Source organism: Anomaloglossus baeobatrachus, chromosome 8 (genome assembly GCF_048569485.1).
Source record: "Anomaloglossus baeobatrachus isolate aAnoBae1 chromosome 8, aAnoBae1.hap1, whole genome shotgun sequence".
NCBI classification, from domain to species: domain Eukaryota; kingdom Metazoa; phylum Chordata; class Amphibia; order Anura; family Aromobatidae; genus Anomaloglossus; species Anomaloglossus baeobatrachus.
The window spans coordinates 245,043,265-245,061,544 of NC_134360.1; positions in this window are offsets into that span (position 1 = coordinate 245,043,265).

An 18,280-nucleotide genomic window follows, 5' to 3' on the forward strand; every position below is an offset into this window, starting at 1 on the left:
AACTCCGCACACTATTCCCTGGAAGGTGACCACGTAGGGCCAAGGGATAGAGCTTTAAACCACCCCTCAGGGTCCGCGGACACCGGCTCAGGGCACTGTGTAGTAGGCGTGGGACAGGCAGAAGAGAAGTCAGAGCAGGAAGACTACCAAGGAAGGAACATAAGAAGGGTGCACCGGTCTTGACCGCCGAACTATCTGGGATCGACTGGAGCCCATCACAGTGGAACCCAGGACTCCAAAGGCGGTCACTGACTAGTTGTGTTACCTTGGAACCTGCTACAGTGAATTAAAACATTGAGACTGCATCCCTGTGTTGCTCCGTTATTCGCCTGCGCCTCCGGCCTGCACCCCCGCCATCACTAAGTACTACTCCCATCCGCCCTGGGGCCCAGCTCTGCCTGTGGAGAGCTATACCAACCAAGCTGCGCCATCATCTGCCCCAGAGGTCCACATCCCACAGCGTCTGCTATCTCTGGCCGGATACCAGAGGTGGAGTCACCAATAACTGTCATCATTCCCTTGTAAATATCCCCTTTTTATAACAACACCGCCGGGGTCACGGAACCGGGTCTTGTCGCTGCTACATCCCATCCACCCAGGCCCGATAACGAGTGCCCCACGGCCCCGGTGCGGGCGTGTCAGATGTTCAGATGGGCGTGTCTCAAGTGCCAAAGTATATTGGAAGTCAATGGGGAACTTGAAGATGAGTTCCCCACTGACTTTCATTATACTCGGTACCCGAGTCGAGTCTGTCTGAGCATCTGAATGTTGGCAGTGTTCGTGTGACGCCCTGGACTATCCAGGTCGTCCCAGGTAGACACAACAACACTACACACCCCCTTCCCAGTTAGGTAACAGCAGTCAAACTAAAAGCCTTGTCACCACCCGCCTGGAGGCGGGAACCTAGTAGTCAAGTTCAAGTGAGTGGAGAGAGTGGTTGTGACAGTGAAGGAGGGAGTTTGTGTCCAGAAGCAGACCTGTGCTCAGGCCTGCCAAAGACTACTCCGGTGGCTGGGTTGGAGCCCAGTCCCCCTTGGCAAGGAGGTAGATGGTAGTGGCCGCCTGGAGAAGACGATCGGTGGAACTGTAAGGGACCGGGAAAGGGTAGTGGCCCGCCGGAACCGAACCGGGGAGCCAACTGGATACCGGAGCACCAGGCAGGGTACTCAGACCCCGAACTAGGCTAGAAGCCACCACCATAGTCGAATTAACTGATTGCGGTCTGGACCTCAGGGGTTCAATGCCACCTAAGTCCCGATTGAAGGCAACAGCCCAACCATTCCGGATAAGTGCCACTGCCAAGGGCCAGAGATTCAAAGGGCCAGCGTCTGCGGGCAAACGGGCTCCTACGACAGATACACTCCGGGGAGCAGACTACCGGTGCCTAGGCAAAGGAGTCAAGATTCACATTCAAAAGGTGCAGGAGAAAGGCGGACATTACCAACCTAATCTGGGAAAAGCTGCAGCCGACTGTGGGGCCCGTTCATCACTCCGTTTGGTTTACCAGCGACTCCAGTGTCTTGTGTCAGAGTGAGTACACCAGTGCCATCTGTCACCGCGCCGCGCTGCACCGCAACACTACACCCTGCCCCGGGCCCCGGCCCACCGGACCCCGGGGCCAACGTCCCCTACCCACGGAGGGGTCAACACCTAGCTGCGCTACTACACCGCTCCCGGGGGTCCTCACAACTTCACCGCAGCGGTGGTGTCTACAATCACCACAACCCGTGGGTGGCATCACGAACTATCACTTTCAAACCAAACACCCAAATCCCTGTGTGTAGCGCCAACTCCCTTGCAGAGCGACGTGACCCCCGGGTCCGTGAGAGGCTCTAGCCACCACCCGCAATACGAGCCCGGATCCGAGCGGCTCGTCGGTCGCAGCCGAGCCCGCGAGGCGATACACTCGCTCATCACCCCTCACATACAGTAAGTGCCTGGCACATGTCTGAGCAGCAGTAGTAGATCCGACCCTCTAATCTGCAATTTTCAGATTAATTTTAAAGTCTCTCTGTATCAGACGCGGCTCTGACTATTACAGAGCACTAAAGTCCCTGCAGCCACGTCTAGGGGAACCTGGTAAACTAAAGATAGAGGGGTGTTTAATCTGGATGCGATAGTTGGTGGGAGCGCTTCCCTCAAATGGGGTAAAAATGTGAACCCCTGGATATAAATACAAGAAAGGGGGGCACCAGCTGCTTTCTGTGGGGACGCTTTGCTGACATACTGGTAATTGGGGCATTGTATGACCCTATTGCTGTGTGGAGTGGGGTGGGCGTGCTGGGGGGAGCGAACAACCATCTAAGAACTGAATGTGCCTGAAGGTAAAAAAAAATTGGGGGACTGTGGTGTAACTTGAAGCTCATGAGCCCCAATGCAAAAGCTGAATGGGGCCCTTAATGCAAGTCTTTAATAGCATTAATGTTTCTTTAGGTGAAAGGGAGTTTTGAGACCCCCTAAACTCCAGGGCCCGGGTGCGAGCGCATCCCCCATCCACCACCGCTGTATAGAGCTCAATGAACAAGACTCGCCCGCGGGGTCTCGGGTTCTACTTGTCACCGGGCCGGTTTCGATATGGAGTTGTCACAGCGGCCAGGCCCGTTTTCGTGACCCCGGCGGTGTCAATAAAGATGGATATGATGGGAGTAGTAGTTATTCGTGACGCCACCGGTGGTATGCGGCCAGATATGGGAGCCGCCGCTGATGGGATGATGTCCACTGATGGTGACGCAGCTCGGGTGTCGCAGCTCTACACAAGCAGAGCTAGGCCCCAAGAGGTTGGGAGTAGTTGTCTACCCCAGTGTGGGAAGCGCAGGGCGCGGGAAGGATCAGATGACACAGCGGTTGCAGTTTAAAGGTGTTTACTCCCGCCGTTGGACTGCCGGATTCGCTCCAGTCAATCCCGGATAGTTCGGTGGCCAGAACCGGTGGGATACTTGGTGAGACCTTCCTCCCTGTGCTGTTTTGTGTGAGTCCCTGCGGCTTGGAGCTACGCTGGGACCTGAGTCCTGGGGGTGGCTATGTTCCCCGTCCCATATAGCAGGCAGTGCGAGTCCGTAAATGGGGTCGCCCTATGGTCACGACTCCTGGCTCTATGTGCTGCTTTCCTCCGGGATCTGTTTGTGGGCCAGAAGACTTGAAACCCTCTGCCCGGCGGATTCTGCTGGCAGGACTTTAAGTGCCCACCAGCCTGGGGCTCCACACCCTGAGATGTGTGCCGGTCCTGAGGGAGCGATTAGCCCTCCTTTCCTGCATCTCACTTCGTTCCCGGTGGTGTCACATTTCTCGAGTGTGTGTCTGTACCTCCTACTCCCCAGATCAGTCGCCCACCCACTCGAGCACCTGAGCTAGTGGGTAAGAGGCACCAGACGATGTGGTGACCATCCTAAATGACCCTACCCTAACCCCATCCCTGTGAGAGGGCAACTGGCTTATGTGTAGTTGTGGATGTGGTGGACCGGCACTGACCTCCTCCTTACCCGGGATGAGCACCGCACCTCTGGTGAGGTGTAGTACCCTGTGGCGACTGAAGCCTCAGGGGCGCCACACTAGCGCCACCTGTAGACGGCAGCAGATAATGGAGTGGAGGGCGGCGGCGGCTCAGTTCACACACTGCGGATTTTCCAGTTACTGGTTCCAGTTCTGAATCCACACAGGTTATTTACGCTGCAGATTTTTTCCACGGCGTCAGTGAAATTGTGGGAAATCTCCTTCACATCACTGTTCATGTAAGAGGAAATTCCACAAATATGTAAACCATGAATATTCATGCGGCCATCTGCTCCCCGGTTATGTCGTATACTCGCTGTATTCTGGGGGATCACTTTAGTCTTTAGCTCCCCCCCCCCCCCAAAAAAAAAAGAAAGTCTCTAAAACACATTACAGAGCAATGCAAATTTACCAGTCTGGACCCTGGGAAAGCTGAGTGCAATGCCTAGTGTAAACATTGTGTCAATTCTGGAGAGCAGAAAAGGGTTTAATGCCGCGCTGCTGCGAAGTAATAACTGTTGATTTCATCAATTCTTCTTTATTTTACAGGTCTACGCGTTTCAGAGGTCAGAGCCACCTTCATGAGGACAGAGGAAAAATCAACAATGTATGGACGTACATCTCAGAACATCTATATACACACGTGTCAAATACAGCCCCGTCTCCTCTCCAGCATTGACGTTTAACCCTCATGGGGCTGCGGCAGCCGCCATCACCTCGGGCTTGCATAGGGGTCGTGACTTACACAACCTCTTTAGGTGAGTATCTCTTTATGGACGTCTCCCTGTAATAACTGGTAGGACCCTATTGGCGATCTTTTCCCTACAGCTTTCATTAGTGAAAACATTGTGACACCAATTCTGGCTTCCCGCACTCCAGAATCATAGACTTTGCCATTCAGGGCTATAGGAAAGTTGGGTGAGCGCCAACAACTTGCAGTCTTTAAATTTTAATGACAGAGGGGGCATCTGAGGAAATCGCCTCTGGGACAGGAAACGACTCTGCCCAGGATGTAATAAACCTCCCGAGGTCCCTGTATGGATAGATCAATCACCGGCTTCAAAAATAACCAGAGCATGCTGGGAGCTGTAGTCCCACAGCAGCCAGAGAGCACATGTGCGACACATTCTATTGCTGCATTTGTTTATTTTTGCCGTTTCCTGCTGAGCCGATCTCAGTGACTCATCCACACGCGTTGTGTCCGTACCCCAGACACAGGCGCCCGCCCCAGACACAGGCGCTCACCCAAAACTCAGGAGGACGCTATTATCTATTAATAAGAATCTAAGATGAGTCGATGAACAAAAATCATCTGTTAATACGATATGTGCCTGGAATATCCTCATCATCAGCAGCCGTCCTGATTACATAGAACGATGTGCTGCCGAGAACAGCGATAACGCTGCGATTAATCACATGATCATCCCAAGAACGAGCGGAGTGTTAGGTCCGAGAATCATTAACGAGGGTTCTAATGAAGGCTCTACCCTGAAAGGTCGGAACGTCTTAAGAGCCTGAGGCCATGTGCCCACTAGAAAGTGCCTTTTTCTTAAGAAAAATCTGGACCCTCTTTAAAGAATCCAGCACCCGCGGTGAAAAACGCACCAAAACCGCAACGAAATCTGCATGCGGTTTGGCGCGTATTTGGTGCAGATTTACCGCGTTTTTCCGCAGGTTGGTCCCTCCAGATTTTTACCAATAATTAATGGCAAAACTGCAGGGACCTGCAGAAAAGAAGTGACATGCACGTTAATTCTGCAGCGGAAAATCTGCAGGTAAATCTGCAGGTATAAAAAAACGCAGTGTGCGCATAGTATTTGTTTATACCGATAGGTTTTGCTGGGGAATGACTGCAGAAATGTTAGACACATTTTCTGCAGCAAATCCACAGTAAATCCGCAGCGTGCGCAGATAGCCTAAATCGGCGTTCACACTGCCAGGAAAATGGCAAATGTGCAGGTAAGCAGTGGAAAGCCCGGATTGGCACCAGGGAAATGCGGGTTTCATTTGCAGCTCAAGGCTCTGTTCACACATTGTGTTTCTTCTGCAGCCAAAACCTGCCCTCTTAGCAGTAAAAAAAAAAAAAAAAAAAAAACTGCTTCCAAAAAAAACAGGCTTTGGTGCGTCACTTGTCTACTAAAATCAGTCTCATTCACCCCAAAAGCAACAGTTACGTTTAATGGTGAAAAACGCTGCAAAAACTCTGAAGAACTAGACACGACGAGTCTTTCAAAAACGCAGCAGTTTTCCATTTCAGTCTGGAAAAAAAAAAAAGCCACTGTGTGCAGGAGATTTCTGGAATCTCATAGCTGAAAGATAAACGTTTTATTTGCATAAAACTCATGAGAAAAAACAGCAAAAAAAAAAACTGCCGCAAAAGCGCAAGATGTGAACATAGCCACAAAAATTAGAAAGATCAAGGGGTTATTCAACAATATGAAGGCAACTGACCTGATCACATAGCAATAGCAAAAACACAATAGATATGGTGGCCGCTGTAACAAACAAACAAACAAACCAAAAAACACCTGTCATGACACGAGGAACTGAAAAGTTTTGGAGCGGGTTCATGCATTTGGTATTTGTAACAAAAAAGTCTGCGGCATATACTAATGTGTTGGCAGAAAAATGCTGCAAGATAAATGTGCATTACCCCCTCCGCTCATTCATTAAAACGGGCAAAAAAAAAGCTACAAGAATCCTGAAAGAACGGACCGGCTGTAGATTAGAAGATACTAATAATCTGCAAAGAAAAAAAAAAAGCAACATGTGCAGCAGATGCCAGAAATCTCATTCACTTTGCTGGTAGAATGAGACTTTTTTTGTGATAAAACTACACAAAAAAATGCTGCAAAAAGCAGAACGTGTGCACATACAGCTACACAAGACCGTGGAAAGTAGAGAAAATACAGAGACATGATAAACAAACTCCGAAAACTAAACAAAACACATGCACATCCTTAGAGATATCCAGGCGCACAAAAAAGTAATGATACAAAGTCAATGATACAAACAGGCAGTGACACAAACAGTCAACGACGCAGGCAATGCTACAAACAGGCAATGCTACAAACAAGCAATGCTACAAACAGGCAATGCTACAAACAGGCAATGCTACAAACAGGCAATGACACAAATAGGCAATGATGCAAACAGTCAATGACTCAAAGTCCACGACGCAGTCAATGATACAAACAGTCAATGATACAGGCAATCATACAAGCAGGCAATGAAACAAGCAGGCAATGATACAAACGGTCAATGATGCAAACAGTCAATGATACAGGCAGTGATACAAACAGGCAATGAAACAAGCAGGCAATGATACAAACAATGATACAAACAGTCAATGAAACCGGCAATGATATGAACAAGCAATGCACACACGGAAAAAGAAAAGAAAAAAATTCCACACATTCACAGATCTATGCACAAACATGAAAAGGTACAAGCACAGAGTCATATATGTGCACACACAACCAAAACATACAATGCATTATATAAATTGTGAGACTTCCTTATAACTTTACACTGCAAACATTTGTAAGAACCGGATTAATTAAGTTTTTGCACCCCAGTCTCCGTGATTATTAGCTTAGGTCTATTCCTGAGCCCCTCGCTCCCCCGCTCTGCAGTGCATCCTTTGCTCAATCACATTATTCAACGAGCCGCACCTAGGCCAGCGCCATCTTGGTCTTTGGTCTTGTGGTCCTTGTGTGTTGTAAGAACCCTGCACTTAGAGACGTGTTACATAACCAGGTGGCAACACCCAGGCTACAAGGGGGCATCAGATGCGGTTCCACAAAGCAGTGTCCGCACCTGGTACCCCCCAGTCTCCGCAGCCATCACTGCTTGTTACCGGTTGTGGTGCACAATACAGTGGAGATCAGAATTGAGCAAATTTGAAACACAATGCATTGAAGAAACAAAGTAACAAATCGTAACAGAAAATGTTCAAACTGGAAACAATTAGTGCAAAACAACAAAAAAAACTCAAAATATTTAGCGTACGTTCCCACGATCAGGGTTATTCGCATTATTTTATGTTGTGTATTGTCGCTGCCTCCAAAAAGGAAGCGTTTTACAGTACAAACAAAGTGGATGGGATGCATAGAAATCTCATGTCCACTGTACTTTTTTTTTTTTTTTTAGGTGCATTTTTTCCATTCCGCAGCATCCCGAATTCTCTTGCAGGTACGCTCCGTTTTGTGTGCAGATTCTCCCCATAGGCGTGCACTACATGCAGAAAAGACACATGCGGTTTTTGAATCATAAAGACACCTGGAATCTGCAGCTAATGATGGAAAGTTTCAAAAACAAAGCAGCTTTAATTAAAAGATTACACCAAACAGAGACAAAAAACGTAGGTCAAAAATGCACAAAAACACAAGAAAAGTAAGGTGCAGAGATGGTGCCGAAATTCTGAAACGTAAAAAACGCAACAGATACTGATGGTGGGAACGTAGCCTTACACTGAAATAGGGTATCGTAGTAAAAAAAAAATAATTGTGGCAAAAAAGTAAAAGTAAAAAAAATTATAATACAACAAAAAAGTAAAATTAGTCACCGACGAAATAACACAGATGTAAACGGATAATGGGATTCCAGCTCTGTCCGGACCGGTGCTCCATGAGCTCCGCCGACTTTGGTCATTTAGTCCTTTGCATGATGTAAAAGTGTAAGCGGCGCCATTCATAAATAAGTGACCCAGATTTCGCCATTTTACCGTGTACGGTGCAGAAGTTGCAGAATAAAGCGTGTACTTACACAGGGCTGGGGCGGCCGGACAGTAATGTATCCATAAAGGAATCCGAACACTCCAAGACATAAGAAATTAGGAATAGTAAAAGGGATGAGGAGAGCAGAGTAAGCTGGAGAAACTTAGAGGAGCGAGTAGAGACCTGGATGAGGAGACAAAGAGCCACTGAGAGGAGCGGAAACAACTTTATGGAGTGCATTGCTTTAGTTTATGAAGAAGTAAATGAGAAGGAACAGCCCCAACCCCGGCGTCCTCCAACCAGCAGCCACTTCCACAGCCCACAACCGTCACCCACAGCAGCAGAAACACTTTACTCTTTATAGTTTTAGAATAAAGGACACACCCAGGACACGGGGAGGAAGGGGGGCGCAGACGAGGTGGGGGCCGCTGGCATCTGCAGGGCTCAGCCTCGCTGTATCCTCAGGTTTCTTTGTCTCTGTACAGGTGAGACATCTCATGCAAAGGGTTAAAGCCATGGACCATTCTTTTCTGATAAGAGAAGGGCAGCAAATTTTGGGAAAGAATCAGAGGCGGACATACCATACGTGCACAAGTGGCCCCTAGAAATAATGGGGGGGTTCACCACTTCCAAAGCAGGTGGCACCAAATATTTCCTTGGCTGGGGGTCTCTTCAGCTCTTTTAAGGAGCCGACGCAGACTGAACGATAAGGCTGGACTCACACGAGCGTATTAAAAAACGGTCCCATTCTCGTTTGCGAGAGTCGGACGAATTTTTCTCACTTGTCATCAGTGTGCACTCAGTGTGCTGTCAGTATGCTGTCAGTATGCAATCCGTTTTTTTGCACAGCAGCTGTTACTCATTTACAGTCTTGTACAGGAGAATTTACAGTGTTCTGTGCTACATGATAGGATTGTATTTAGAAAAACGGATGTCACTAGGATGGTCCGTGTGCCGTCCGTGTGACATCCGATTTTTCCTCGCATCCATTGACTTGTATTGGCGAGTCTCAGATGTATTCTGGATCAAATCGCAGCATGCTGCCGCTTTTCTCGCATCCAGAATCTGGATGCAAGAAAATCTGACCAACAGCTCTCCCTCATTGATTAGTATTGGCCCGAGTGCAATGCGAGAATTTCTCACATTGCTCTCGTCCGTTTTTGTCGCTCGTGTGAGCGTACCCTAAGGGTAAGACCGCATTTTGCGTTCACCTACTTGCAGTTCTAAACGCACGTTTTGGGCTTAATTGAACTTTAGCGCTGAAAACGCGTGCGTATTTACCGCGTTTTTGATGCGTTTTCAGTGCTTTTTCACCTGCGTTTTGACAGATGCGTTTTGAACATCATGACACTGCTAAATAAAGTTTAAACAGTCAAACACAATGAAAAAAGAGAAAAAAAAGGATCATATTTATATTAATGGGAAAAATAATGAAAATAGATATATTTCATCAAATGATAGCAGTAATATACGTTTTATCACTAATATAGCAATAAATGCATATTTTTCTTAAATTTAATTGTCGGACTATGTGTGTGTGTAAAGGGACATATCAAATCATTATTTTGATGTCCAAAAAGCATGCGTTTTGGTACTACAAAACGCATGTTTTCTGCACTGAAAAAGCAGGTAAAACGCAGGAATTTGCTGGAATCTTGGTTTTTGCCATTTCTCATTGACTTCAACATTACCAAAACGCACCCAAAATGGCAAAAACAATTGACATGCTCCTTCTTTGAACGCATGGTTTTTGCCACAAAATATGCAAATTAAACGCAGCATTTAGAAACGCAAAGTGCGGTCTAGAAATCCCCATTTTCCATAGACTTTGCTGTGAAATCAAAACGCATGCCTATTGGCATGAAAAAGCTGCTTCTCAAAATGGACCTAAAAAGCAGCTAAAACGCAGGTGGAAACGCAAAGTGCGTTTTTACCCTTAGTCTCTACCTACAGACACAGAAATAGGGAGAACTGAGATTCAGGATTCAGATATTTAATTTTTTCAAGATCTCTTCTTGCTGTCAGTGACAAAAAAAAAGCAAAAAGGTAAAGAATGGACAAACGTGCAGCTGCACTCCCAAATAGAAGTGACGCTAAATGGGCATCCTGTATAAGGCTGAGATCACGCGTCCAGTAATCGTCCGTTAGAACGGATCTGTTGGCAAAAAAGTTTTGGAAAAATAAATTTCTGCAGGATCCGTTTTTTTTTAACATTGGACTCTGTGGAAAAAGGATCCATTAACTGATTGCTATTTATCCATACATTTTTCTTGCATTTGGAAAGGATCCGGTTTTTTTTTTCTTACTGGATCAGTTTCAAATGGAAGATAAATAGCAATCAGTTTACGGAACCGTTCTCCATAGATTCCAATCAGTTTACGGATCTGTTCTCCATAGACTCAAATCAGTTAACAGATCCGTTCTCCATAGACTCCAATCAAATCTTTTTTTTATTTTTTTTTTTATATAGAGCTAACCTATTCTGCACCGCTTCACATACATCAGGAACACTGTCCCCATTGGGGCTCACAATCTAAAGTCCCTATCTGTATGTCTTTGGAGTGTGGGAGGAAACCGGAGAAAACACACGCAAACACGGGGAGAGCATACAAACTCCTTGCAGATGGTGTCCTTGGTGGGATTTGAACCCAGGACCCCAGCGCTGCAAGGCTGCACTGCTAACCACTGAGCCACCACAAGACTGCAGAGCTAACCACTGAGCCACCACAAGACTGCAGTGCTAACCACTGAGCCACCACAAGACTGCAGTGCTAACCACTGAGCCACCACAAGACTGCAGTGCTAACCACTGAGCCACCACAAGACTGCAGTGCTAACCACTGAGCCACCATGCCGCCCTCAGTTATTGGATCCGTTTTCCATAGACTCCAATGTTAAAAACCCTAGATCCTGCAAAAATCTATTCTTTCAAAACAGACAAAATGTGATTTCAGAACTTTTTTTGCCAACGGATCCGTTCTAAGAGATGATTACTGGACGTGTCACCTCAACCTTAACCCACATCTTTGGCTGTGCAACATTTCAGTTTAAACTGGATCCTTATTTTTCCCCCTACCTCCTGGATATTTTGAGGGTTTGCACTCAAAACCCAGGAGCTTGTACTCAGATGCATTAACCATGCTGCTTCTTTGGAAAAAAAGACCTAAAACACAGCAGCAGCAGCAACAGCAGCACGGGCCACAATAGCAAGAAGTCTTCCAAAGATAATGACCTTCAAAGATCCTTGAAGAAAAAAATAACAAAAAGCAGAGGCGGCACCCCTAAAGTTAGGCTAGAAAGTTCCAGCTGACATAAGACTCCACAAGTATAGGTAGATGCATAAGGAGAGTGTAGCAGCGCACAGTGAGTGCAGATATACTCCTACAACACATACTGAGACGCATTACTGCGGTATTGTCACCGGTAGCTCCCGTCATTAGGAGACTGGACACAGTTCTGGGATCTGAGCTTCACATGAACTTGTGATTGCTTTCTTTTGTTGCAGCAAAGGTGAATTAGGCTACATTCACACAGGGCATCTTTTATTGCATTTTTGAGGTCACAAAGAATCACCTAAATGCACGCATTTCTTTCTCCCAGCAAAGCCTACGAGAGTTCTATTTTGTTGTCCACACTCGGCATCTTTTGTTGGCTGCATCTTGGCTGCGTTTTTGAAGATGCAGCATGTTAATTCTTTTGCGTTTTTTCCCCAGGATTTTTGAGCCCTACCAGTCAATAGAGTTGACTTAAAAAAAAAAAAACGTATTAGGCAAAATGCAGTAAAAACACGTCAAAAACACATGCGTTATTTGATGCGTTTTTGCAGCGGTGTGTTTTTTGGGACCAAAAACTCTGCATCTTTGTGGTTAGAAAAGATGCACTGTGTGAACACAGCCTTACATTTTCCTTGCTAGTAGCTCCTGGATAGCTCATCTCAGCTGCAGCCTGTTTATGACCACTCATCTCCCTTTATATAGTCACATGATCCATCTGATGCCGGTAATAGATTCATTCTATTCTGATCACCTTGGAGGGAGGAAATCTCTAGTGGCTGCTGTTGCTGGAGCTCTGTTGCTGGAGCTCTGTTGCTGGAGCTCTGTTGCTGGAGCCATGTTGTCTGCCGCCCTGTTCCCTGTTGTCTGCCTCCCTGTTGTCGGAGTCCTGTTGTCTGCAGTCCTGTTGCCGGGGCCCTGTTGTCTGCAGTCCTGTTGCCGGGGCCCTTTTGTCTGCAGCCTGTTGCTGGAGCCCTGTTGTCTGCAGCCTGTTGCTGGAGCCCTGTTGTCTGCAGCCTGTTTTCTGCAGCCCTGTTGTTGGGGCCCTGTTGCCGGGGCCCTTTTGTCTGCAGCCTGTTGCTGGAGCCCTGTTGTTGGGGCCCTGTTGCCGGGGCCCTTTTGTCTGCAGCCTGTTGCTGGAGCCCTGTTGTCTGCAGCCTGTTGCTGGAGCCCTGTTGTCTGCAGCCTCTTTTCTGCAGCCCTGTTGTTGGGGCCCTGTTGCCGGGGCCCTTTTGTCTGCAGCCTGTTGCTGGAGCCCTGTTGTCGGGACCCTGTTGTCTACAGCCCTGGTGTTTGGCTGCAGCAGTCAAGTTTGTTTCATATCCATTTGTCTATGTTCCCCTGTCCTCCTTTCCCAGTATTATATTACAATAATGCTGACATCTAGTGAATTCACCGGCCTTGGCACTAGACAGAGTGCAGTAGGGACAGTAAAGGACTAGGAACGTGACGGCGACGAGCGGAAGGCCTCGTATAGGAACACATTCTCTGTATAGTGCTCTATATTATAAAATTAGGAAAGTAAAGAAATTGAGAATTCAGTTCTTTACCATCTTCTCATCGGTGACTGGTGATGTCTCGGATTCCTCCGGCCGCTGCCCTGAGACCCGTTCACACGTCGGTGCCATCTCATCACACCCCTCTCTTTAGAATAACATTCAGCCAATAGCTTGAGACATAAAGGGTCATTTGCTGATGGGAATCAGCTGTAGTTACCGGAAAGTATAATATAGCGCTTTGCCTATCATTGCAGCCTGCAGAAGGTGCAGCTCTGCTTATACAAGTTTCTACATTTGTGTCGCTCGCTTGCATGGCATCACATCTTTTTTTGCACCCCCCTTCACATGAGCACAGCCCTGAGCTAAAACCACAGAAGCAACAAGGAAATCCTGACGATGAGTCACTCAGACTTAGGAACCGCACCCAACGGAGGAGGATACAGGGTGCTGCAGCTGTACCCGGCAGGCACGCCACCTTCCCGGACAGCCCGGTGTCACCCTGCCACATATTGGAAGGATTCCCGCCACAATCGCTCCATGTATTCACAGATCTGTTCTATTAAACACTGTACTTAAAGGAAACTCGGGCTTCTTTTCTGCAGCTCCGTCACCGGTGGCACAATATGGGTACATAAGGCTGCAGGATTTGGGGGGTGTCCAGAAGACGGCGTGCCACATAAAGGAAAAAAAACTGAATACTTAGGGGAGCAAAAACTGATCACGTTTTGACCTGGTGACACGTTCTTGTCAATATTTATACCTGCAGGGATTATATTGACCTATAAGAAATGATTGGTCACGTCATTGTCACCTTCATGCAACACTCAGATACATTATATAATCCTTCTGAACTAATCGTTACATAGTTACATAGTTACTTAGGTTGAAAAAAGACCTAGGTCCATCTAGTTCAACCTTCCTCCACCAGTTCCAATCGTTCCAGTTCCTATGGGTGAGACATTGTAGCAACCTCTAAAGCGGGCTTTACACGCAGCGATGTCGCTGGTGAAAGCACCCGCCCCCGTCGGTTGTGCGTCACGGGCAAACCGCTGCCCGTGGCGCACAACATCGCTTACACCCGTCACACGGACTTACCTGCCTAGCGACGTCGCTGTGGTCGGCAAACCGCCTCCTTTCTAAGGGGGCAGTTCGTGCGGCGTCACTAAGCTGCCGCCCAATAGAAGTGGAGAGGCGGAGATGAGCGGGCCGAAGATCCCGCCCACCTCCTTCCTTCCTCATTGCCGGCGGCCGCAGGTACGAGGTGGTTCCTCGTTCCTGCGGTGTCACACATAGCAATGTATGCTGCTGCAGGAACGACTAACAACCTGCGTCCTGCAACAGCAACAATAATCGGGATAGTAACGACCGGACAACGATTAGGTAAGTAATTTTGATCGTTAACGGTCGTTCCTGCGTTTCACACGGAACGACGTCGCTAAAGAGGCCGGATGTGCGTCACGAATTCCTTGACCCCAACGACATCTCAATAGTGGTGTCGTTGCGTGTAAAGCCCGCTTAAGAATCAGAATATCGTCTGACCATAGGCTGGGGCCACACGGGGATTACTGCGACCCCCCTCGCATGACACTCGGCTTACGCTGGCAGCACAGCAGAGCTGAGTGTCATGCGAGTGACCATGCGACCTGAGGTCCGATCGTGCGAGCGGACCTCAGCTGCGGAGGGTGGGCCAGCACTGAAGAGGGGAGGGAGGGATTTATCTCCCTCTCTCCTCTGTAGCCGGCTATTACCATTCTCGCCCTGCACTCACGGTACTCCGGTGTACTGCAAGTGCAGTGCGATTTTTCTCTTGCCCCATAAACTTCAATGGGTGCGATAGAAAATAGGAACGCATTACAGTCGCAGCATGCTGAAATTGTTTTCTTGGTTCGATTAGGTCCGAAAATAATCGCTCATGGGTGCTGAGACATAGGCTAATATTGTTCCGAGTGGAATGCGTTTTTTTTTTTTTATCGCACTCTACTCACACCGATTTTCATGGCGTGTGGTTTAGGCCTACACTCATACTTTTAGGTCCAAGGAGCTCCACGTTAGAACCTCCATATTCCACGTATATCTTCATAGAAGGTCCCATTACCGAATGAAGTAATGTAACCTAATATATAAAGCTGAGTGTATGTATGTGTGTGTGTGTGTGTGTGTGTTTGTCCGCTAAAGGAATCCACACCGTCGCATTTATAATCACGAAATGTTGCACAGACACCCCATGTGACTCAGGGAACGTCATAGACTATGTTTTGATGGGAAAATTTAACCCTGCTCTTTACAGTTATTCTCCAAAAATCCTGACTCCATTAAAGTCAATGGAGCTGCAAGCCACAGGTTATTAATAGGAGCTGTGAGTGGTTGCTATAAGAACAAAATAAATTGTTAGTATAAGAAGCTTATGTGTGAGGTAATAAGATGTCGGTGGAGAGACAGATAGAGACATACAGAAAGATAGACAGACATAGACACAGACAGAGTAAGAGGCAGACAGGAAAAGAAAGAGACAGACACAGACAGAAAGGGAAAGAGACAGACGGGGAAAGAGACACAGACACAGAGAGAGAGAGACAGTAGAGAATGATACAGAGACAGAGAGATAGACACGGACAGACATGGATAGAGACAGACACAGAAAGAGACAGAGACAGACAGAGACTGAGAGAGACAGACAGAATGGGAGCGAGAGACCGTTACTATCCCGGGCAACGCCGGGTACTACAGCTAGTATACTATAAACTGTGCTGACATAGTAATGAGGAAATGTGAGCTAACATTTTCCACCTGTCAATGCGCATAAGGATGAGATGATCGGATCTGTCATAAGCGAGGCTGAGCCACCCTAAATTCCAAAGCACCAAGTCATCAGTCTTCAGATTTTGTTTTAATTTCTTCTTTCCACTGTGCGCTAATCTCTCAGAGCCGCAACATGTACAACCAACATACAGAATGCAACATGTAAGACAGAGGTATAAGATGAACAGACTGAAACCTACCGGGGCCAAAAATACCAGGGGCCAAAAATACCAGGGGCCAAAAATACCAGAGGCCAAAAATACCAGGGGCCAAAAATACCAGGGGCCAAAAATACCAGAGGCCAAAAATACCAGGGGCCAAAAATACCAGAGGCCAAAAATACCAGGGGCCAAAAATACCAGGGGCCAAAAATACCAGGGGCCAAAAATACCAGAGGCCAAAAATACCAGGGGCCCAAACACAGAATATAGCGAGAAGACCAACTAGCAATTGTTAGTATGAATAACCTCACCGGTGCAAGAACCAAAGCTAAATATATACGGTATATGCTGCATATGTAGTAAAATCTAGGTACAATAATACTGCTTTCTATCCAACACCGAATATAACTACTATAATATTGCTCCTATGTACAAGAATATAACTACTATAATACTGCCCCTATGTACAAGAATATAACTACTATAATACTGCCCCTATGTACAAAAATATAACTACTATAATACTGCTCCTATGTACAGGAATATAACTACTATAATACTGCTCCTATGTACAGGAATATAACTACTATAATACTGCTCCCTATGTACAAGAATATAACTACTATAATACTGCCCCTATGTACAAAAATATAACTACTATAATACTGCTCTTATGTACAAGAATATAACTACTATAATACGGCTCCTATGTACAAGAATATAACTACTATAATACTGCCCCTATGTACAAGAATATAACTACTATAATACTACCCCTATGCACAAGAATATAACTACTATAATACTGCCTCCTATGTACAAGAATATAACTACTATAATACTGCTCCTATGTAAAGGAATATAACTACTATAATATTGCTCCTATGTACAAGAATATAACTACTATAATACTACCCCTATGCACAAGAATATAACTACTATAATACTGCCTCCTATATACAAGAATATAACTACTATAATACTGCTCCTATGTACAAGAATATAACTACTATAATACTGCTCCCTATGTACAAGAATATAACTACTATAATACTGCTCCTATATACAAGAATATAACTACTATAATACTACCCCTATGCACAAGAATATAACTACTATAATACTGCCTCCTATGTACAAGATTATAACTACTATAATACTGCTCCTATGTACAAGAATATAACTACTATAATACTGCCCCTATGTACAAGAATATAGCTATTATAATACTGCCCCCTATATACAAGAGACACAAGGAAAAGCTGGCCATACCAAATGGGTATAACACTAAATATATTATCACTAAATTGGTACTGCCCCTGGAAAAAGCGCTCCTATGGCGAAACGATCGTTGGGGGGACCCTTCTCCTGCTCCTTGCGACCCATCATCTCCAAATAGGTAACTTTTGGACTTCATGTTCCTTATTAATGCAAATTCAACCTTAGTTTTTTCATTTATACTAAACCTTTCTGCAGTGACAGTGCACGTATAGGAAATACATCTTATCTATATGCACAGTTTTTATACCTTTACTGTATATCCTGGTGCATGGACTGGTCATCTATCCACTAAATAAAGAAACACTTTTCTACAGTGTATTGTGGTATACTGGATCTCCAGTCCATGCACTTTGTTATTGCAGTCACTGCTAGATTGAAACGTATATGTTTCCTCAGTACACCACCTTTACATCTTATCAGGCTTACCTTTCATCTCTCACCTCTTATTTTTGCATCTCCACTACGGTGGGTCGCTTTGTGCAGGAGAGGGGTCCTTTCATTGCTACTGTCAATTTGTGCAGCCCATCTTTTGAACCTTTACCCCATTCTCTTGCTTTTGACCTCCTATGTTTTTATGGATATTTTTGCACTATAATAAATAAAGTATTTATATTTCACTACTACCCTCTTCCTTGGTTTTGTTCTTCCCTCCCCCGGTTTCTCCCCTATATACAAAAGTATAACTACTATAATACTTGCCCTATGTACAAGAATATAACTACTATAAAACTGCCCTCTATGTACAGGAGTATAACTACTATAATACTGCCCCCTATGTACACGAATATAACTACTATAATACTGCCCTCTATGTACAAGAATATAACTACTATAATACTGCCCCTATGTACAAGAATATAACTACTATAATACTTGCCCTATGTACAAGAATATAACTACTATAATACTGCCCCTATGTACAAGAATATAACTACTATAAAACTGCCCTCTATGTACAAGAATATAACTACTATAATACTGCTCCTATGTACAAGAATATAACTACTATAATACTGCCCCCTATGTACAAGAATATAACTACTATAATACTGCCCCTATGT